General features: G+C 38.8%; 1 protein-coding gene across 28 annotated transcripts in view; it reads left to right on the top strand.

Annotated features, from left to right (window-relative positions):
* The window catches only part of RIMS1 (regulating synaptic membrane exocytosis 1), a 310,442-nt gene that overhangs the window by 60,947 nt on the left and 226,818 nt on the right, over positions 1–22,677 (top strand). Inside the window, exon 1 of one of the 28 annotated variants that reach the window (XM_033054835.2) lies at positions 12,725–12,796. The exons of the other annotated variants lie outside the window; for them this stretch is intronic. The gene's annotated coding sequence lies outside the window, so the exon portion shown is untranslated. Of the gene's footprint in view, positions 1–12,724; positions 12,797–22,677 lie in introns of those variants that run through there. 28 annotated transcript variants of the gene reach the window in all.

The raw sequence follows: 22,677 nt of genomic DNA, 5'->3' as shown, positions 1-22,677 counted from the left end.
ATCTTACTTAAGTAGGGAAGTCTGTTTCTTCGGCTCTGTTTTTTTAATTTCTTTTGCAAAACAAGCTTAGAAAACCCCCCAAAACACCAGAAAACCCAAACTACAGCAAAAAAAAAAAAAAATTGCTACTAAGGGTTTAGTTTAACAGTGTTCCTCAGAACACAATGGGAATGTTAGCTCTACCACTTCACATGTCCCGTTCCAGTATTTTTGGGGAACTGGAGAAGAGGAAACAATTTCCTTTAGGGCACAGCACCTAAGGAGGAGTTCACTAAAACATTTTGATAGATCTTTGTGATGATTTCATGGGTCTCAGCTAAAGTTAAGTCCTTAACATGAAGATAAAGGTATTTAAATACTTCTTTAAATACTTCTTTCACTACATACATTACTACTTACATTAGTTTCTTCATGCTCAGGTGAGTAGAGCATGAGTAGGAGCTTCCTTCAGCCCAGTGGAATTAGAGAAAGTGTACGGAGAATGGAATTTGAAGCCCGTGTACTGTTGTTTGGTTATCAACATGTTTACATTAAAAACATTTATTAGTGCATTAAATTACTTAAATTTGCTGCTATTTTAAGGATACTGACAAGATCTCTTTAGCTCCCAAGTCCCTCGTATTCTCCCCCAGCCTTTACTTGTGATTAATGATAATTATTTAGCAATAATTATGTTGAAGCATGGTGTAAAAGTTTCCAATGTGTTAAAGTACATCTTCAAGTCTATTCTTGATAATTGTGAGACACTAGGACATTGACGACAGCATCTTCTGACAATTTTATATGTTTCTGTTCTAGATCCTTTATATTTGTCCTGATGGAATAATGGCTGGTGAAGGCACTGCTGTACCTGTGCTGCTTTCATATTTCTGAGTGTGCTAATTGCAACCTGCTCATGTTCATTCATCTTTGCATGTCCCAAATATGTCCTGTTTTCTCTTCTAGATAATGGGAGATACAAAGCTCTGTTATTTGCTGCTATAGCTAAACTAAGTCAAACCAAGCAGAAAACAGGCCAAGGGAAGTTCAGACAAAGCAGGCCTGACAAGTGTTAGTCCCAAAGCCTTGAAACCTCAGTGAAAAGCTCATGGTTTGTTCCTGGAAGTGGCAATACTGGGCTGCAGGGATGCAAGAACTGAAAGGGCAACTTCAGCAGTAAGCAATAGAGCATATCTTGCATTTTATTTTAATTTAGTCTAGTTTAGTTTTCAGTTATTTCAGAACCTTTTCGGAGCATGCAGTGAGCAACTCCTTGATTTATATTTTGCCCTAGTAACTAATTAAAATGTTTTACCCTCTGCTTACAGTCACAAATTTAGATTGATCAGGCTATGATAGTAGCTGTAACGTTAACGTTTTTCATAGGCCATTCTCATTGTAATAAACTAGCAAAATAATACTAATTTTTAAAATGTATCCATTAAATTAATAAATTAGTTGTATAGAAGTAACTGCTTTCTGGATAGAAGGTATTTTTTATGTTGAAACCTTACCAAAGAGTATTTCAAAACAACTGAAAGATTTTTGTGTTTTGGCTGCAGATAAATCTCAGTTTGCTGGAAATAGGTGAGGGCTCTTTAATTCTAGTTTTCCTGTTTGTTGCTGAAGCAGTGAAGCATTCACAAAAAGACAATTTCACTTTGATTAAATGCCTAAAAAGTTATCTGGTTGATAAAAAAATAGAAAATGAAAAAAGAAAGAAAGAAAGAAAAAGGATGTTGCATAAGCTTTTAATATTTAATTTCTATACTCTAAGTATCCGGAAGAACATTTAGTTCCTGTTTTGAAAGATGAATGCCGTATATTGGAAAGTGTACTGAAGGCTCATTTGCAGTCACGACGCTTGTTTGCTTCTCTAGTATGTACGTGCAGGGAAGAGTAGAAAGGGTTGAGTGGGCAGTTGGCAGTCATTCATTGTCAGTGATTGCTAGTCATTCATAAAAAACTGCAGAGCTGAGAGGTGGAGCCAGCAGCAGCAGCCTTTCAGGCTCTTGCAGAAGACGAGTTTGTGCAATCACAAGCGATTTGAGAAGCTGCTCAAATATGGTATGATGAATGCAATGAGAAGATGTGTGCTAAATGCATCTAATTGAAAGGGGCTGCTTAGAATAAAAAAAAAAAAAACTTTTCAATTCTTTTCTTCTTAAACCTACAATGGTTTGTGAACATGGAGCTCTAATAGTTCTATGTTCAGGTAAAGGCAATAAATCACTTTCAAGGACTGCTATCTAGTTTATGACACTTCTGGAGTATGTCTTTTGCCTTTAAAATAAACAGTTTTAGGAAATTAATGGGTCTTGATCCAGAGATAAAAGGGAAATTTTGAGGTGAGTAGGGAATATATTTTTGAACCTCATAATTTTGAGACAAAAATGACAGCAAATGTTTAATTTCAAGAAGAGGCTGTGTCAGAAGCAGCAAACCATGTTTTATGTTCTCACACTAAAAATTGCTGCATCTATATTTTTCCCCTCACTGCAATGACTGCCAATCTCATAGCTGGTCTCGACAAGATTTTATTTTATCTTTTTATCCAAAATGTGGAAGTTACAGCAGCTTGAAAGACTTCAATTTTTAATTTACAAATCTGATTTATTCAAAACTGAGTATGAGTAAAAGCTATTGTATCAGCTGTTTCCTCTCTTCTAGTTTGGCCTATGCAGTTCCCAGCTTCTCAGATAGCTGCAGAGCTGTCACTGCAGGCTGATCTACAACTGGCTGGGACATGGTATTTTAGGCTGGGTTTATGTCCAGACTGCCATTGCATTTAAATTTAATGAATTCACCTAAAAGTAGAAGGTTCTTGGTGGTGAAGCTGAGGTTTAGGGTCCTAAACTCTAAACACTTACTCCCTTACAGAACCAAAAATCTCCATTGAGAAATGGAATATTCACTCTTTAATTTGCTGTATTTGACCTGTTTGGAGATGGACTCTTGCATCCAGTACTGCTCTAAGTGTAGTGTGGAAGAATATAATGCTGGGCTAGGAGATTTCATTTGAAATGAAGGTCGGGAGCACTGTCTGTGTATGGTTTAGAAGGCACTGAATGTGTTTGTTCCTTATCAGATGGCAGAATTTCAAAGCAACCCCAATCTCTCTCTAATAAATTGCTAATTAAATTGTACACTGTAGGCTCTTTGAAGCTTTTTCAGAAGCTCTGACTAAAATATATATATATAAGCCAAACATCACTATGGCAATATTCCAAAGAAAGTGCATGTATGCTTTATCTCCTTTTGAGGAAGCTTCATGTTGTAGTTCAGGGAGCTGAAACTATAGCAGTCACCATTTTCAGTAGGAGTGAGTGCATATCCCCTGGGGCTCTGGTTTGTCTTTGTTCTCAAGAATTTCTCAGTGTTCTCATTAGTATTAACAAGTGTAATCTATGTACATCAAAGAAAAATAAACACTTGAAGAAAGAATATTCTGTATGACCTGCTGAGAGATTAGTGTATGCAAGACCAGGCTGGAGGTGAGACTTCTCCAGGTGTGTTACTTTTTCTCATAGAGTGGACTGGCAGAATCTCATACACCATTCAATACACTTTCCTTCAGAAGACTGGTTTCCTCTTTTGAGATGGAGAAATGACCAGTTGCTCAAAACCAGCAGCACACAATGGGTTTGAAGCCTTTCTTATTCATATGTACATGTGCAATTAATTTACTGTATCAAAGTGATTTACAGATGCCTAAAAAAATCTGTAAAAATCTGTTAATAAGATTATGTGGGAGTTAAATGAGTGTGCTTGGTTCCTTACACTTTGAAAAATGAAGTGCTGCACAGATACAATTTTTAAAACCATCTCTCTTCGATTTTAGGACACATTTCAGAACACAGGGAAGAAATAAAATGTAAGCTTGCATTGCACCTTCCTGATATTTCATCTTTCAGAAGTTTCAGGAAATGTAATGTCTGTTAATTTTCAGCCCAGTTAAGCTGGGTGGTATTTGGAGGCTGCTTTGAAGTCCTTGTCTCTGTTACTGGAGAGCAGCTGATATTAGAGATGAGTGACACATAGCTGTTTATGTACAGCTCTAAACATTATGTAGGGGAATGTGATGCTCTGGAAACAGTCTCAAACCCAGGCAGGCTAGTCCCACTTGTATCCAGCCATTAAGGATACCTTTTTAGATTCCTAACGATCTCTTTTATTGCAACAGTCAGAAAGTAGAAAAGCAGGAGCAGCAGCAGATCCATCACAGTACTTTCTGCTGACCTACTGCTGATGAGTACATGTATTGCAATACACTGGGTTGCTTTTAATTTCTCTCTGCAGTCAGCACTGCAGGTTTTGGTGTTCCAAAGTAGGTAACATTTTACAGTGTTGGGGATTTTTAAAGAGATTCATCTTTTTAAATAAAAGAGATAAAAGCCAGTCTGTCAGTGAAATGCATCTCACAGCTGTAGTCAGATTGGCAGTTTCTATTTTTAACTTGGCAACTTCCCCATGTAACATGCTACAGCTTTCTGTGACATTTCAGATATAGTGAATATCTTCTCAATTTTTTGGGAGGCCCATCTTATTTTTGCATCCCCCAAACAACAGCAGTGGAGACTTCTGAAGAATGAAGGGAAAGGGCTATGCAAAGCTGAGCAGCTCATGTGCTCTCCCTCCTATGTAGCCTCATCTACCATCTTTTATTAGTTTTAGAGCCAAAATATAGGTCTGAATGGACTGTTTGCCCAACCAAATAAATTATTTTTTGTGCTAATATGTTATTCTTAAAGAGTCCAGTGCTAACAACTACTTCAGAAATAGATCTATTTGATCAGAAAAATCACAGTCCTGTATTTGATTCTTTGTTTGGAGCATTAAAAAACAGAAAAAACATGCAAATGCCTCTGTGACAGAAGTGTCATGGCTGCTGCAAGGCTGAGAAACCTACCTGAAGAAACATTTATTTTTGCTTCCAGTACACATTCTAACCAGTATCTTCTCTCAGTAGAGATTTTCATAAATTGCTTCTACCTACTACTGTGGTTTTCTGCTTGCTTCTGTGTGAAAATGGGAAAATGTGAAAGACCTGGTGCTACTGGCTAACTAGTACTCAGTTGCCATCCAGGTAGCTAAAATAGGATGCATCAGACTGGGTATAAATATCTGCAACATCCCTGACTTCTTCTAAGGTGGTTGGTTATGGAAAAAAAAAAAAAAAGCTGGTTAATGGAAAGGGATAGGAAACTGTATCTAGGCTCCCTGTGGCTCAGTCTAAAGTAAATATGGACAACAAATATGATATTCCTAGCTGTGCCTTTTTCTCCTGGCTATGTGAGAACCACAGGGGGGACTGGCTGTCATGTGGATGAGTAAAGTCACAGGAGTCAAGTCTCTCTATATATGAACAAACCATTCCGAGACAGACTAGGGAACTTTATTTCCTAAGCCAGGTAACTTATCTTTTCCATCTTTCTAGGTAGCTGTGTGTTCTGTCATTGCTTGCAGCCTAGATGCAAGGACAAAAATCTGGACAGTGTTTAAGAACTTAAAAATTCAGATAGACTCTTTATTGAAGTCTCTCATGTCCTTGATAAGGCTTTATCAACCCCTCAAAAACCTCCCTTTAAGCATTACTACTTTCAAAAATCTTTCCCAAAGGACCTGTTTCTGTGTGAAGGCAGTACATGTTTATGCAAACTTCCCCTTGTAGTTCTGTCTTGTATGGCTGTAATGGAGATTTCCAGGAAAAATGTATTTGGAGGCTTTTGGGAGAGCCATAAAAAAGCCTTCCACACTAAGGGCTATTTTCTTAGCTTTTTCTGTTGGAACTGCCGTGTAGTCTCATTCAAAATCCCTTGCTCCTAGAAAGCTGACCCTTTATTCTTGTGTTACAGTAGAATAGACAGAGTTTAAGACAGCTAATATCACCTTGTGTGGCTTTTTGAAGAAGGGTAGTGGAACCTATTGAGGTAAACTAACTATCTGCTTGTTTTTGATTTGGGAGTCTTCATCTGATTGATTCTAGAAGTTAGTGCTGAATTGTCTCTAGTAGAACTGGACATGAGGAGGAATCTCTGACATGGGGGCAAGGCACCACCATGTGTGCCATGGCAGTGTTCCCTAGCCTGCTCCTAGCACCCAACCCTCGCTGACAGTGGAGCAGATGGGAAAGGCAGGTATTGCCCTCCTTGAGATTCAGAAAGCAGAGCCTGACCTTGTATGCACCCTATAAGCACCTTTTCCATTTTGAGTTTGTATGAACCTAGTGGCAGGCAGACCAAATCCTATTGAAGTTCTTTCTGTTTATATTTACTATTTAATATAATCTGACAAGCATAGAGCTTAGTCTCTCGGTAGTGTGTGGTTTTTGGGAAACCTATATCTGCTTTTCTGCAAATGTACAGAGCTGGAAAGTGATAGCCAGGCTTTTTTCACAGTGCGAGTGACATAAACGTAAGCCACAGCCCTGTGAGATGATGGAGGGGAAGATGATAATACTGTCTGATCCAAGAGAACTTTGATAAACATCAAGTACAAAAATGTCTATTCTGTTCATGTGTTCTAAGTTAATGTTGAAGACTGGCCTTGTTGCAGAAAGCACTGCAGTCTCAATACTTCTTTGCTACAGAGAAAAAAAATTAATAACCAAAAAAAGAAAAGCTGATTTAGATGCAGGAAAAAGTGTGTTTGCTGCATTGTAAAGAATAACTTGAATGCCCAGGGGCACACATGAGAAAAAGGAAAGAGGATGCAAAGGATAGGGAGTAGGAGGAATGAAGGCATATACTCTGTGAATGGAAATGTGTGTGGTTTTTAACTCCTTGAACCATAGGGTACCATAGGGTTTTTGGTCAGAAAGTGTAAGTCTACCAGTCTGTGAAAAATCTGAAAAAACAATGTTCAATTCCATGTTATGATTAGAAATGGCTACTTTTTAATTCTGAGCTGGGAGGAATGGGAAAGGTGTAGTCAGAATTAATGCACCTTTTGTATAATTTTTTAAACAAATTTATAGAGCAAAGATTTTCAAGTTTTGAAGAAAATCATGTTTATTTTAGGTTCCTAGCTGTATAAATCTTGTATAAATATGGGGACTCATGCTTCCAAAAGTCCTGTTTTGTAATCCTTCTACCTATTGGGAGAAAGGGTAATTTGCATGAACTTATCATCTAGAAACCACAACTGAGTCAATGACTTCCCCAAACAACAGGTTCACATGTAGGTGAAGGCTCTGTGCATCTGTGGATTAAGTACAGTAATTTCACGACCATAAGGCGCACCGGACGATAAGGCGCACCCCCCGGGAGTCGGCAACTTTCGCAACTTTGTAGATCATATAAGGCGCACCGGACTATAAGGCACACTATTTTTTTGCAGCGAGGAGCCGTGCGGCGTGCAACAAAGTAACGAATTACTGGCAGGTGCTCAATTTGCAAACATTTTTTAAAGATCGGTGTAGCCTTTAAACGCAGCTCCAGGCGCCCTCCCTGTGCAGCGGGCCCCGGCACTCCCGCCCACCCCCAGCACCAGCTGGCGCAGCTCACGGCTCCCACCGCACGGCCACGCTGCATCCCGGCTTCCCCTCGGCCGGCAGCGGCGCCGCTTCTCAGCGCTTTCCTGCGCCGCTTTTTCGGCGCTTTCCCGCGTCGCTTTTTCGCTGCTTTTCTGCCACTTCTCAGCGCTTTCCTGCGGTGCTTTTTTGCTGCTTTTCGGTGCTTTCCCGGGGCACTTTTTTCTGCTTTTCCGTGGCGCTTTTTGGCCGCTTTTCGGCTCTTTCCAGCGGCGCTTTTCCGCCGCTTCTCAGCGCTTTCCCACAACGCTTTCTCGCCTCTTCTTGGCGCTTTCCCATGGTGCTTCTTGGTGCTTCCCCGCGGCCCGTTGCTTCTCCCTGCTTCTCCCCAGCCGGCGGCCATGCCGGTTCCCAGTTTTCCCCACCCGGTGGCCACGGCTCCCGCGGTTCCCGGCTCAGCTCGCAGCTTGCACTTCCAGGTTCACAAATTTCCAAACTTTGTACATCAGTTAAGGCACACCGGACTATAAGGCGCACGTCCGGGTTCGGGGGAAAATTTTAGTCAAAAGGGTGCGCCTTATAGTCATGAAATTACTGTACTTTCTTTCATAAATCCTTTATTGTCATTATACTGTGATTCAGGGTGTCAGGCCTGATGTGCTAGGGGTTAGACTAAGGCTTAGACTTTTCTAGACCTGAAGAATTTTAAATGTAAGCCCTGGGTTAAAATCTTGCATTACCACAAGCTTCCTATGGCAACGGTGTGCTCTGTTTGCAGAATTCCCTTTCATGCAAAAGGGTTTAAAAGAAAAATCCACTTTTCCCCCCTAGTTGTAATCTTCCTGATAAACAGAAACCATCCCTTTCATCATTTTTTTCCAATTGATTGCTTAGGTGTAATATTAAAAAGCCTCATCCAGGTTGAGGAGAAGGGGATGGGGAAGAAAGGAATTGGCAGTTTTCTCTGTGATGTTTGTGGGGCTGCTGCCTTTTTTGACTGGACTGACTGGACTGTGAGACACCTAGGAATCCCAGACAAATAATTGCCATGTGTTAGCAATCAGCCACATGCCCACATGGAGTGTAGGGAAGCTTTGTGCTTACTGTGGAGTCAGTGGAGCCCGTGCAGAAGCGAGCAGGCGCGAGCAGTGTGTGCACGCAGTGAATCATCTGACGCGCCTTCCCACACCTGCTCTGGCCACCTGAGGCATTCAGTGGTCACACTCCACACATTGCTTGCGGAACACATCTGTGGGTATGCACAGGATTTTGTAGATAGATAAGTGAAGCCATTGCTCCTCCACAGGGAGATGAGAAGGGGAAAACTTCTGCTGTAGTTTGCCCAAATAATGTCCAGCTGTCATCACTGAGACCAGAAATGTGGAAGTAATAAAACACATGACTTGCTGAATTTATAATCAGTGATGCTGCTTCAGTGCACTGAAAAACTGAAGCTGCTGCATAAAAATCCAGTATAGCTTTGATCCCATCCCCCGGGACAAAAAAATTATTTATATTTGTATAAAATATAATTCCTATCATATATATAAATTTTTTTTTAAAATTGTGATAAAGAGTAGTTAATACCTCCTAGCTCCCCGTGATTTTTGTTTTAATGACTTAGATAAAAGTTAAGTGATTAGAGATGTCTCTCCCATTGAAGAAGAGATGTCTCTTCTTTTTGACATCTCTTCAATTTTTTTAAAAATCAGTTACCAATTCATAAAACAAATCCTCTTAGAAGACTGCCCATATTCTAGAAGCTTTTTTCTAGTGGCTTGTAACATAATGAACCCAAGTATACTGAGATATAAAACCCAAAGCCAGAATAAATTTAGAGCAGTTGAGAGTACCCTAGAGTTCAGATAAAATATGATACCAGGCAATTTAAGACATTCTCCCTGAACAGCCAGTTACTGACTCAGAATTCAGTATCTTGTTAGCCCATTTCTAAAACAAGCTTTTTGTTCCAGGCTCTTTCATGGGACATCTGCCATACAGACAGATTTCTGAATGCATCTGATCTAAATGCACCAAAATATGGTATTGTGAACAATGGTGGTTTTCTCTTGCTCTTAAATTATTAAGTTTATCCATGGAGTCTATGCCCAAATCACTTCTTGTCCTGTCCCATTTATCGCCATTTTGCAGTCTGTATGGTGAAGGAGGTGGTGAGAGGGATCTGTTTCATAATTCTTCTACAAAATACATTTTAACATTTTTTTTCCTGATTGAAGGTAAATTCTTTGGAGTATGCAAGACTGTGAAAAAACACTCCTCACTTTGTCCTGCATGCCATTTTGATCCAGTTTTTCATTCTAGGTTTGAGGGTATCCCTGTTTCTATACTTTGTTGCTTTCCTGTTTTCTTTTCTTTGACTTAGCATTTTTTTCCATTTATTATTTACTGAATACATTTATTCAGTATGAAGGATAATTTATGTAGCACAATGAAAGGAAGAACATTAAGTTACTAGTACAAACAACAACAAAAGGAAGAATAAAGTCTCAAAAAGGACAAATAGTACTGAATTAATACTGCACAGTTAAGGTTGGTGGGAATCAGGCTTCTGCATCATTCTCATTGGAATATCAGCTGCTCTTTTTTCCATAGTCTGGCAGCCATCACTTTTGCTTCAAGTTTATGCTCTTTTTGCTCATGGCTGTAGTGCTCAAGGTCCATCCCAAAGGGCTCCCCAGCTAAGGCAGTCCAAACCCAAGCCTCACACATTGCATCAGCTGGTGAGAAATGAGCAAATGCCCTATGAGGTCATCCAGGCACATGAAGGGATGGCACTTCAGTAATGCAGGCACAGCTCTTGTGTTCTTCAGGTTGGAGCTGATAAGACAGCTCTGAAGTGGAGGAGACCAGAGAGCTGCAAGAGCTGTTGCTCCGCCAGAGCAAAACAGACGTGGATGGAAAAGATCATATTCTGCCAAAATAACTGTGAAAATGTCCCCAAATGCTCCTAGATATTTCTAGTTTTTTTCTCTGTTAATATTTACTGGTATTTTTTTTTTCAGTCAGGCTAGGGTAGACGGAGTGGTTTGGGTTTCTCTTCTCTGGAGCGCAGACTAGGTAATATTATGGTGGAGGCCAAAGGCCAAGTAGAATTTAATCTGGCTGTTCCCTAAAAAGCAATAAAAGTGTTTCTGTAAAAATATCAGCAACAAAAGGAGACCCAAGGATAGTCTTCAGCCTTTATAGATGCAGGACAAGACATAGTGACAAAGGATGATAAGAAAGCTGAGGTTCTTATTGCCTTATTTTTTAATAGCATGACCAGTTGTTCTCTGGATACCCAGACCCCTGATCTGATCTGAGCACAGTTATACCCCCATAATCCAGGAGAAATTATTGGTGACCTGCTACACTGCTTAGTCTATGGGCCTTGATGGCATTCACCTGAGGATGCTGGCAGAAGTGCTGACTGGGCTGCTTCCCATCACTTGCCAGTAGTCCTGAATAAGCAGGGAGATCACAGCTGACTGGAAGATGGCAAATGTGCCATCTATCTACATTAAGGGTTGGAATTAGGATCTGAGTATCTACAGGCGTGTCAGTCTGACTTTGGTGCCAGAGAAGGTCATGGAGCAGATCTTCCTGAGTGCCATTGTGCAGGACATGCAGGACAACCAGGGGATCAGGCCCAGCCAGCCCTGGTTTAGCAAAGGCAGGTCCTGCTTTGACAGAGACATACTTAAAGGATGAGGAATGTGGATGTGTGTATCTGTAAATAGTAAAGCCTTTAATAGTGTGCCCCACAGGGTACTCCTGGAGAAGCTGGCAGCCCATGGCTTGTTGGTGCACTCTTCACTGGTTAAAAAACCATCTGGATGGCTGGGCCGGGGGGAGTCACAGATGGTGAATGGAGTCACAAGCAGTTGTCGGCTGGTCACTATGGGTCCCCAGGGCTCAGCATTGGGGCCAGTCCTGCATAATATCTTTATCAATGGATGAGGGAATCAAGAGCACCTTCAGTGGGTTTGTGGCCAACACCAAGTTGGGTGGGAGTATTGGTCTGATGGAGGGTAGAAAGGCTCTGCAGAGGAATTTGGACAGGCTGGATCCATGGGCTGAGGCCAGCTGTAAGAGATTCAGCAAGACCAAGTGCTGGGTCCTGCCCTTGGCTCACAACAGCCCCAGGCAGTGCTACAGGCTGGGGGTGTAGAATGCTCAGTGGAAAAGCACCTGGGGGTGCTGGTCAACAGCAGCTGAGCATGAGCCAGAGTGTGCCCAGGGGCCAAGAAGGCCAATGGCATCCCGGCCTGTATCAGAAATAGTGTGGCCAGCAGGAGCAGGGCAGTGATTCTTCCCCTGTGCTTAACACTGGTGAGGCCACGCCTGGAGACACTGAGGTGCTGGAGTGAGTCCCGAGAAGAGTAGCAGAGCTGGGGAAGGGTCTGAAGCATGAGTCATGTGAGGAGTGGCTGAGAGCTGGGGGTGTGTTCAGCCTGGAGAGGAGAAGGCTCAGGGGAGATTGTATCACTTTCTATGATCTTAAGTGTCTTTTCCAACCTAAACAATTTGATGATTCCATGATGTTGTTTATTTACAGCAAACAAGAAAGCCTGAAAAAAGACCCTATTGCAAATCTAACTTGTTTTTGCAGAGGCTCTGTAATTGTGAGAGGCTTAGGCAGGAGAATGGAAAGCTGCTTACAGCTTTCTGGAAAGCTTAATCTGCTGTTGAGAAGGAAGGACCACAATTCTGAGGAGGCCCCTCTGTATTTCCCTACAGGGATTTTAGTGGTTTGCATCCTTGTTCTGGTGTATGACATCTACCGTGTGATGTAGGGCAGCTGAAAAATCACAGATACTTTCTGTATTTTTAGTTTTGTAAAGCTATAAATTTTGAAATTTCTGCAGAAAGGACCAGACCATGCAGGGTAGTTTCTTCAGGATGCCCTTAGAAATAAAAGTCGGGATTCTTATTTGCATCCTTCATATATTGGAAAGTCTCTTTAAGCAGACTCTTGTGAAGCTCTGTGAGCATTGCTTATCATGGAAGTGTTTCTCTACCTCCTATATTCTGAAAATAATTTCTTGGCATAATTTTTTTGGTCATACGAGTCTTTGGAAAGAGAGTTTATCTTGATTATTTGCAACAAAAATATGACATGCCACATGCTTCTCTAGAACCTAGTTGTCTGATTAAAAGTTTGTCATGCTGTAAGAGAATCAAATAGGAACAGTAGTAACATTATGCTCTGGTCTGAAAGAAGAGTTACTGGCTTATAAGCAATTTACTTTTCTCTTGTTTTTTCAGCTTGGATACCTGTGGAATTAGTGACCCTTCTAGACATGATTTCAAAACCGCTTCAGGGGAGAAAACTGCTTTCAGTTGGTCAGACGGTTCTGTCTTAAAACAATGGTGATATGTTACTATGTATTGTTACTGCAGTTTAAATTATTTTGCTTTTTAATACTTTGAAAGATTTCTACAGGTTATGGTGATGATAGCTTGCTTTTAAAATGTGCACAAGTGGTCCATCTTAATGAAGCAGACCTTTAAGATCAGGGGAGCAGCAACACTGAATAAATGCACAGAAAACCCCCATCCATTAGTAAGAGTACCTAGGCAGGCATGAATGAGAGAAAATATTTCACATGGAATAGTCATGCTATTCTAAATATTTTTTAAGTCTTCCTATGCTAGCACCCAGAACTACATTTCAGGTAGTATTTAAAGCGTAGGAATCTGCTGATTTAGAAGATCAATGAAATTAAAAGATAAGCTGCAATGAAGTGACAGGCTTGAAATGGTATGACAACGCTTGTTCACACAAAAGGAAAACAAAATACAAAATTTTACCAAAAAATAGTTAAGACCAAAAGTTTGGGAAATGTTTTTTAGTATTTCTTTTTCAAATGAAATTTTTGTGGTATTTGAGCTGTGAGTTGTAGATGACTTCTAAATCTTTTGATTTCAGTATCAATCATGTTTTTGCTTCACACATATGTTCAGATGGAACACATTTGAATTCTGAACTGGAGAGGACTTTAAAATGAAATGTACCTTGAGTCCAGAAGTAGACTTGCTGCTGATCATGTCTGTAACTATGAAGCTTTTAGGTTTGATGGATGGGAGATACCCTTCAGATACCATAGGGATCTGCATAAAGTAAGGACCTCAACAGAAAAACAGACCATTTCTTTGAAGTTACCTGAAATGAAGCTGTGCTGGGATATTGTTCTTCTGTAATTTTCTTTTTGTGCTTACAAGACACTTATCATCATTGCATTTTGCTTAGATTCAGAAGTAGAAATGGTGACAGCAGTTTGGGGGGCAGGTGTGTTTTTTTCTTGCTTTCAGGAGAAACAGATTACTTAGCTCATAGGTAAGGGTTATATACAATAGATACAGAGAAAAAATATGGTATGCTGTGTAATTCTGCTTAAATCTTTCCTTAAGGCTTATTTTGAAAGAATTTTGGATTTTCAGTCAAGCAAAACTGTTTGTGAATATCATCTGATATTCAGGGATTAGTTTTTTTGATCAAAGACAGAAATGCCCACAAGCCAAAGTGTTTCAGAAGCCAGGCAGAAAAACTGAGTCCAGCTATTATGCCTTAGACTACATTTTGGTTTTACATTTTTGCATCTGGAGTCCTTGATGTTTGGGCAGATATATCTGACAGGACTTACCATGACCAAGAGTACATATCCACAGTGTACCAGCCCTCCTTAAAAAGGTCATTTTGGAAAAAGTACCAAGCTTTGGTAACAAAGCTTGAGCTCGGAGGAGGGCTTTGTACTCCTGCTACATGTATGTTGGTCAGGGAGCCAGTTAAAGAAGATTCCTTCATGCCTCTTTCCTGTGGGAGTAGGTATTCCCTTCAGGGAATGAACAGAGGCAGCTTGGCTTAATGGAGAGTTCTGTAGTACAGAAAAAAATCTCTCCAGTGTGACTTTACTCCTTCTTAGCAGAGGAATGATGACCTCTCCTTCTGAATTTCCAGGGCAGTAAAGGAGATTAGGTGTTCTGCGTGTTTGATACTGTCTGCATCTGATAATGTTTCCTAGGAACGCAATATTTTTCTTTGTATTATCTGAGAAAACCAGATCTGTCTTGGTAGTAGAAAATGAGAGAATGCTTCAGTAATTGCTCTGCTGCTTAGTGTCTTGGGGATTTTCTTAGGTTGCCTTTATCACCACCTTTCTGCCATGTCTTGATGTAATTTGATATTTTAATTTTTTATTTTTTTTTACTTGAACCTTGCAATTTCAGAGAGATAATTCAGTGAGTTTGACATGTTATGATAGAAGCCAGGAGAAATGCTTTTTAAAAACGAAAAATCCAGTTAATTTTTTTCTTAGACTATAAATACAAAAAATGAACTAGTTATGTGATTGCCATCTATTGTTTTCAGTGGTCAGAGTTAATGCTATTCTGGGTGTCTTGACTCTGCATTTAGACCCATGTGGTTTAATAAGTTATTTTAAAATTAACCATCCCACTGTTTTTTTCATGCTGGGAACTGTTACAGGGAAACTTGCAATATCACTATAATATATTTTTTTATTATATAATTGAAATGTGCTTCATTCTGAACTGTTTTAACATCACTTTTTTGTAGCAGAATTTACACAGCATGTAATTTTATCCTTATACTGCATTATCTATATTCTAGCTACTCACCCAATTAAGAGAAGTAGGAAAGAATACTGAGCCAATTAAATGAGCAAATTGACTGTTCTGAGGGTCTATTTAACAAGCTCTTTTGCAGCAAAACCTACAATATTAATCAGATAGAGAATTTCTTTGGTTCTGACAAAAATGACAGCCCGTTACACATCTATGCTGGAGATGTATACAGTGTTTCGTCAAAATACTGTTGCAGTCGACCAACAAAATATTCCAGTCCTCTGTGGACAAAAGAGCTAAGAAATTTACAAAAACATCTTTATAAACCAAAATTATCTTTCTGGAGTGCAAGTTAACTATTATTTTTAGATTTAAAATATCGGAGGAAGTGAACAGTTCAAAAGTGTTACACTGCTTTACCACCACCCTGTGGTAAAGAAATCAGTCAGTGTTTAAGACAGAGAAAATATGTAGAAAATTAGCATTTTTTATTGCAATAAAAGCATTAGGCAGTATTTTATCAGCTTGTGACCAGTATCACAGAGACGACTCATTGAGTAACGGTGTTCTGGGTAAATAAGCATCTTTAAAATTTTGCATCACAGTGTTAAATGCACATGTAACTTCAAAATACAGCTTTAGTTTGGACTCCTGCATCCATATTATTAGCATTTAAAACCAAAAACTAATTTGTGACTCCATATTACTAGCATTTAAACCAAAAGACTAATTACTAATTCTAATTTAGTCATGTCTGTGTTAATTGGATTCGGTCACAAATATGAGTAGACTGTGATATATATATATATATATACACACACTACCAAAGTGGTAGTGTAAATAATGACTATAAACACATTTATTAATCTAAACTCCAGGAAAGTCAGACAGGAAATATGAACTGAGCAATAGATTGTAACTTAATCACATGATAAAATAAAGCAGATTTGAAAATGTATCAATAAAATAAATCAATGCAACTAAATATGCCTGGTAACACATAAATAGTATAAATACATAAATATGAATCTGTGCTTTAAATTATAAATAAACCCCAATCTTCATATGGGAAGGGGAAATGTTCTGGAATGATAATTTTTGTTAGTTACTAAATGAAATTTAGTGCTTTCAAAGTATTTCCAATTGGTGTGTTTGACATACATGCACAGTACAAGCATAGGACTAATGCTGAAGCAAGAGAGCAGATCTGAAAAAGAAGTAAGGTGAAGGAGATGTTTGCTATGTAAGGCTTGCAAATGTCAGTAGTTTTTCTTCCAACATGTCTTTGCAATATGTCCTTCTGCATTTCAGTGTTGTTATTTAGAAATCTCTTAAAATCATTATACAGGCAAAAAAGCTTTAGCTTTCTTTAATTCAGCTTGCTTTATAGAATTGCAGTATTCACATTGACAACCAAACACACCATAAAACATGGCTGGAGAATAAACCTGCATCATTCCTGCATCCGTTTTAGCAAAGGATGATAATTAAGTTGTTCAGAATGGCTGAAAGGCAAGAATCAAAATACTACTTGACTACCTCTGGAGGGTGAATGATTACATTGCATTAGAAACTGTGATTTGAAGTGAGAGATTACTGCTTTCCCTTCATTATAGAATTTTTTGGTTTGAGTTTGGAAAGCTTAGCTCTGACATGTCTCGGAATTTTTCTCCTTTCGTTATTTTGATTCTCATCTTCCCGCTACTAGGAACCAGGTGAGACTCCTGTCAGCATTTGCCTTTGTTACCAAAAACTAGTAGAGGAAAGTGATAGATAAAGTACCAGCAGTCCTTTCCTTTCTTTCTTTCTTTCGTGCTGATTCCTAGCATAGACTGCAATTTCAAGCATGTGTGAGTGTGCCATTCACATCTTTGATTTGGGAAGCTGGTATTCTCGAGTTGGGGGGAGCAGTCACTTTGTCATCCTTTTCCTTACACTGATGTTATCTCAATAGGAGTTGCTAGAATTAAGTCTGAACTGCTTTGGAACTTCTGCCCAGATGGAGATGTGTGCAGGAATGGTGTCCAGGATGTGTGGGGCTGGCTGAAGAGAAGCAGAGCTCAGAGGGGAAAAAATCCTCTCTTAACAGGTTACAGAATGAGAAATTACACTATCCAATTTTTTCTTAGAGAAATAAACTACATACTTAGAATCAAACCAAACCAAGATCTTACCCAGCAGATTTTAGTGATACCCCAGAGATTGGGGTTCTGAAGGTACTCTAAGGTATAAGCAAGAAAATAAGATTTTTCTTTATTTTACTTTGCAATATTCTGATACAGTAAGCTTTCTATTTTCATGCTTGCTTCTTCACTAGATGATAAACTCTGCTACACAGAACGAAGTAATTTCTGTCAGTTTAGAACTTTGCATGGCCTTAAGCTGAAGCTACTGCTGATCATACACTGTTAAAAACTGTACCTTTAGAATTGTTAAATTTCATTAAGTTATTTTGTTTGAGATTGTCAGTGTTTGGAATAAATGCTTCAAGATTTTCTGGCTTTTGACTACTATAATTCCAAGAATGCTTTAAAAATGTAAGTTTTTAAGCTCAAGAGATGTACTTCACTTCTACTTATGCACTTCAGAGTGATATACTGTAATAGACATATTTCATAGTACTCCACCACATATATATTCAGAAAAAATAAGTATTTTAAATTACATAATTAAAATTTAATCTGAAAGCAATGTTCCTTTTAAGTTATTGGCATGGCTTTTTGCAAGAAGTGGAGAGTGTTTCAGCAGCTAAAACCAGCAATGTCCTCTAAGCCAATTATGTGATGTGCTCTTAGATCATATTGCATGCAACATCAGCCTGGCACTTTGGCTACCAATGCCATACATATTTTAAAATAATTGGCACGTTCTTCAGAAATTCACACAGCTTGTCATTATTGTGCTGTATGTGCAGTCTGATGTCGTGTTCTGCTTGCTTTTGTATGCTGTGGTCCTCCAGCAAAGCAAGCAGCAATATAGGAGAAGAGAGGAAAAAAAATCCACAGTATCTGTGCACAGAGCACTCTGCCATTTCCTAAGATGGCACCAGATTTTTGGATTGCACTGTTCTTCATTGTTTAATTATCCAGCCGTACACACTGAGTTATTTTTATTCCTGTGGACTGTAACACCCTTATCAATAGAATGGAGATAATTCTAGGTTTTTTAAAGCATCTTGAAATCTGTCAACTGAAAGAAGAGCCATTTGAAATAGTCAATAGCCCCTTCCTTCCTTCCTTCCTTCCTTCCTTCCTTCCTTCCTTCCTTCCTTCCTTCCTTCCTTCCTTCCTTCCTTCCTTCCTTCCTTCCTTCCTTCCTTCCTTCCTTCCTTCCTTCCTTCCTTCCTTCCTTCCTTCCTTCCTTCCTTCCTTCCTCCCTCCCTCCCTCCCTCCCTCCCTTCCCTCCCTCCCTCCCTTCCCTCCCTCCCTCCCTTCCCTCCCTCCCTCCCTCCCTCCCTCCCTCCCTCCTCTTGTAGTATGCAGTCTATCTGAGTCTTTGTCTTCCCCTCAAGCATCTTGATAAATCTTGAAAGGAATAATTTCAACTCTTTAGAGCTGCTGAAATTTTAATAACATGACTTGTTCTGATAATATACTTCTGTCTCCCATTAAGAGTATATATTTCAGGTAAATTTGATTGCCTCTTTAAGCTACATGCATCTTGAGAAATTATCTTAAAATAATTTGGATTTGTTTTGTACTACTGTAAGTCAAATGATTTTTTTAAGCCTTTAGCATAGTGTGAGGCAACACAAATTACCAACCATGGTAGCTTTTTTTTGATGTAGGTAATATTGAACCAAATCTTGGGTTGATTCTGATGTCAGAAGATTGCAGTTAGAGCTAGATTTTTTTGGTTGCCTTTTAAAATTAAAAACATGAAAAAGATACTGAATGTAAAAACTATTTTCAATGAAGCAATAATGGCAAAATAGAAAAGCATGAAAATGGAAAGTAAACCACTTTACCACTGTCTTGCCCATTAAAGTGAAGACTTGCCAGCCTTCCAGCCTGCTGTGGGATGTGCTGCTCTGAGCAATGTTGCTCTCCCTTGTTGGTAACCTCATGATGTGTGGTGCATGGTTTTTTTTTTTGAGGACAGCTGACTGTCTCAGCTACCAAAGAATGAAAAGGTTCTCAGAAAAATTCAGCCCATTAGACTAAATGCCTATTAACTTCATGCCATGTGAAGATCATGAAGTTTCTATCATTGAAAATAATCAAGAACTTGATTGGACATGGTCCCAGGCAACCTGCTGTAATAAACCATGCCTGAGCACAGTAGAGTTGGATGATGGACCTCAAGCAGTTCTGAAGCTCAAGGATGCTGTGATTCTCTAAAATGAAATTCAACAGAATTCACCCAAATCTGAGCATGTCTGTATGTTTTAGTTTTCTTAGATGTCTGTCTTTTTAAATGAGAAATTCTTCATTAATCATTATAAAAATGATTTCCTGGATTTTTATTTTGATTCAGTTTGAGTTCTTATATCATCAGGATAGCATTATTTAAAGTGTTACAGTTCTGTGCAGGTATTTCAACATCCTCATTATTGTAATGCTTCACTATTGTGTACACAGAATGCTTTGTTTCTTGGGAATGTCCATTAGTATCTCTTACAGCCCTGTTAAATAAGTATTGTGCTTTGAATTCACATAATGCATAATCATTTTACTCAACCAGATTTACATTCAGCCAGAGATTTGTAAGCCATTTTACTGTTGACTGGATGTCACAGTCAACAGTGTCAAAAGTGACAGACACCATCATTAGCAGTGGTCCTGACAGCAACTAATACTGTTGGCTGGGCAGTGATCATGTCTGTGTCAGGCAGCTTGCCAGTCTGAAGTCATTAATGGTACTTGTACTCAGAACAGCTACTCTAATGGCCTTTTCTTAAGGTCTGCATTATGGTAAGTCCTATCGCTGTAATTCCAGTCCTCCAACCAGACCTTCTGACTGGCAGAACTTGGAACATAGTACAAGTATAAGTGTTGGCCTCAAACATTAGTTTCTTTTTAAGATAAATGCTTTAATAATGCAAACCATTTTTACTTTCATTATTACTGGCGTAGATTTTATTATATGAATCAAGCATATTTTAGGGGGACCTTAACTGCCCTTAGGAACTTTCATCTTTTTGAAGTTACAGCAAATAAAGCACTTACCACTTCTAAAACCCCATGTATAGATAGATCTCTGTTTCTGCTTCTAAGATAACATGAGAGGCAATGCAGGGAAAAGTCAGTGTCTGAAAACTCCGAACTCTGCAGGTGATTTGGAGTGAGATTCTTCTCATATACATTTTCTTGTAATTTGAACTTTCTTCTACTTAGTACTGTTAAAAAAAGTACTTTTAGTGGGCTTGTGTACTGGAAAAAAGCATCTGTAATAAGTTGATTGGTAATGCTTTGTATCTTCATCTTTCACCATTAACTGTTGAGAGACTACAGGTGGACTAGTTCCTTGTTTTTAGAAAACAAAATTATTTCAGAGTAACTGAATCACTATTTCTCCCCCAAACCATAGAGCTTTAAGAAACTTCTCTGTATTAGCACTGACAGCTGCTGTATTTATGTAGATCATTTATTTGTGTCTTTACTTCTCCATCTCAAAAGGAGAAATGAAATTAATATATCATAGAAGTAGGGAACCTCCACCAGGAGACTACTAGTTGGGTCTTTGAGTGAAGGTACCCAGCTTTCTTCAAGCTGAACAAACTAAGTGATAGCAGAAACCTTCCAATTAGCTAAATTTATGTTTGACAGATAATCTAAAACAAGATAATTTTTTAACTAGGGGTAACTCTGGTCTGCTAGGTCAATCTTATTTGAGCATCTTAAAAAGGAGGAACTGGTCCAACTGGAGAATTTTCCTGAGCCATCCAAGCCATGCAGTTTCCTCTCATCTCGAGGACGGTGCCTTTCCTTCCAGTCTGTCAGAGGTTTGCCTTGGAAGTCTCCCTGGTTTTCAAATTTAGATTTCTTCTGTGCCCTCCCTTTCTGATGGTCCATGGCATGAGCTGCCAGTGCAGAGGAGACTGAGGAGAAAAGCAGTATCTTGTGTGGCCCCAGGGAAGCAGGTAGAGCAACGCAATGGAGTGGCTTTATCCTCTTCTTCACTTGCTTCTTTCTGGGTTAAACACATGTAAAGTAGGTACATGATAAACTGAAAACAAACTAAATAATTCTACCATCTGTTACAAGCCATCAAAACAGAAGTAGGATAAAATATGAATTCATAATAGCTTTAAAAATATAGTGCAATTTGGAGAGTAAGCAGGTGAATGTTTATGTAACATAGCTTGCCATGGGAAAACTAAGTCATGCATTTTTGATGTGTTAATGGTTTTACAGCTTCTTAAATAGAATTGGATAAATTTAACCAGATACCATTTCAAATAGTCACTGTCATCATAGAGCTAGGGAAGGCTCTGTAGGTGCCTTTCTTCCTGAATAGATGGACAAATACAACTTCTGTAAATTGCAGCATATAGGTATTGCTGCCCTCTTTTCTTTCATAAATTGGTGGGTTTAATTAATCCTTTTGTTTCTGGTTGAGTTGCTTCTCTTTTGGCTGACTTCACTCCCTGTAGGAGCCATTCTGTCCAGTGGTGCAGAAAACCATGTCTGTGATAAGAAGCTTGATGAATCACGAACAGGGATAATTTATACAGAGAATTGTTCTTGTACTATACAGGATATGCAAATCAAATAGGTCATGGGACAAGGATTTTTGTAGTGGGGCTTAGTACAGACCCATCTCCAAGACCTAGAGATCAAACATGATCTACAGTGGTGGGGGAATATTGATTTTTTGGTTATATGTTTACTTCTGATAAGCTTGGCTATCTTTTAGAAAGTCTCAAAGAGACTAAGGGTGTTTATGAACAGTGTAGTAACCAAAGTGCTGGCTTTTCACCAAACCCTTCCACATTCCTTTTTTATAATAACTATTTTTCAGGGCAATGATTTTTATTTTTCTCTGCAATTTGTGTATGTGTGTGTAAAAAGGCAAGTTACTGAACTCTAAATTTCTTTGGATTGTTTCTGAAGAAAACACAAATTTTGGCAAAGAACAACTTCTAGAAGGTTTCCTTAGTTAAATGTTAGGATAAATAATGTCAATCCTGAGAGAATGACAAAAAACATCTGTTCACAGGAGTGAAAGCTGTTCTTCACAATATGGGAGTTTGCTGTGGGCTTTTCCTTTCAAGTGTGAGATGTTTCTGGAATTCAGGCCATGGTTTCACACTAGGCAAGAACAGGATAAGGAGAATTCTTGATCTTAACTCATTGCATTAATACAAATTAATGTGGAAATTGGTTCCTTTATATTGCAGCATAATTTCAGAATCAGTAGGTTATGGAATGTACTTACTAAATAATGTCTGTCTGGTTGAATAGATTTAATTGTGCTTCACTGAGAAGGATGTAACACCCTTTGAGGATTTCTTTCTTATCAATAAAATTTGTATTTAGAAATATGTATATGTGTAAAAATATTTAAAGTAATATCCTAAACTGCTAACCTAAAATTAAGAGTGTGAATGTGGAAAAAAATCAAAAAGTACATCAGATGGGCTATTTATTGCATTATGATAATTAAGAACATATTTTTAATGAATTTAAAACCATTTT

This window comes from Catharus ustulatus, chromosome 3, assembly GCF_009819885.2.
Source record: "Catharus ustulatus isolate bCatUst1 chromosome 3, bCatUst1.pri.v2, whole genome shotgun sequence".
NCBI lineage: Eukaryota > Metazoa > Chordata > Aves > Passeriformes > Turdidae > Catharus > Catharus ustulatus.
The sequence above is the reverse complement of the archived record's forward strand: the minus strand, read 5'-3'. Positions and strand labels throughout refer to the sequence as shown.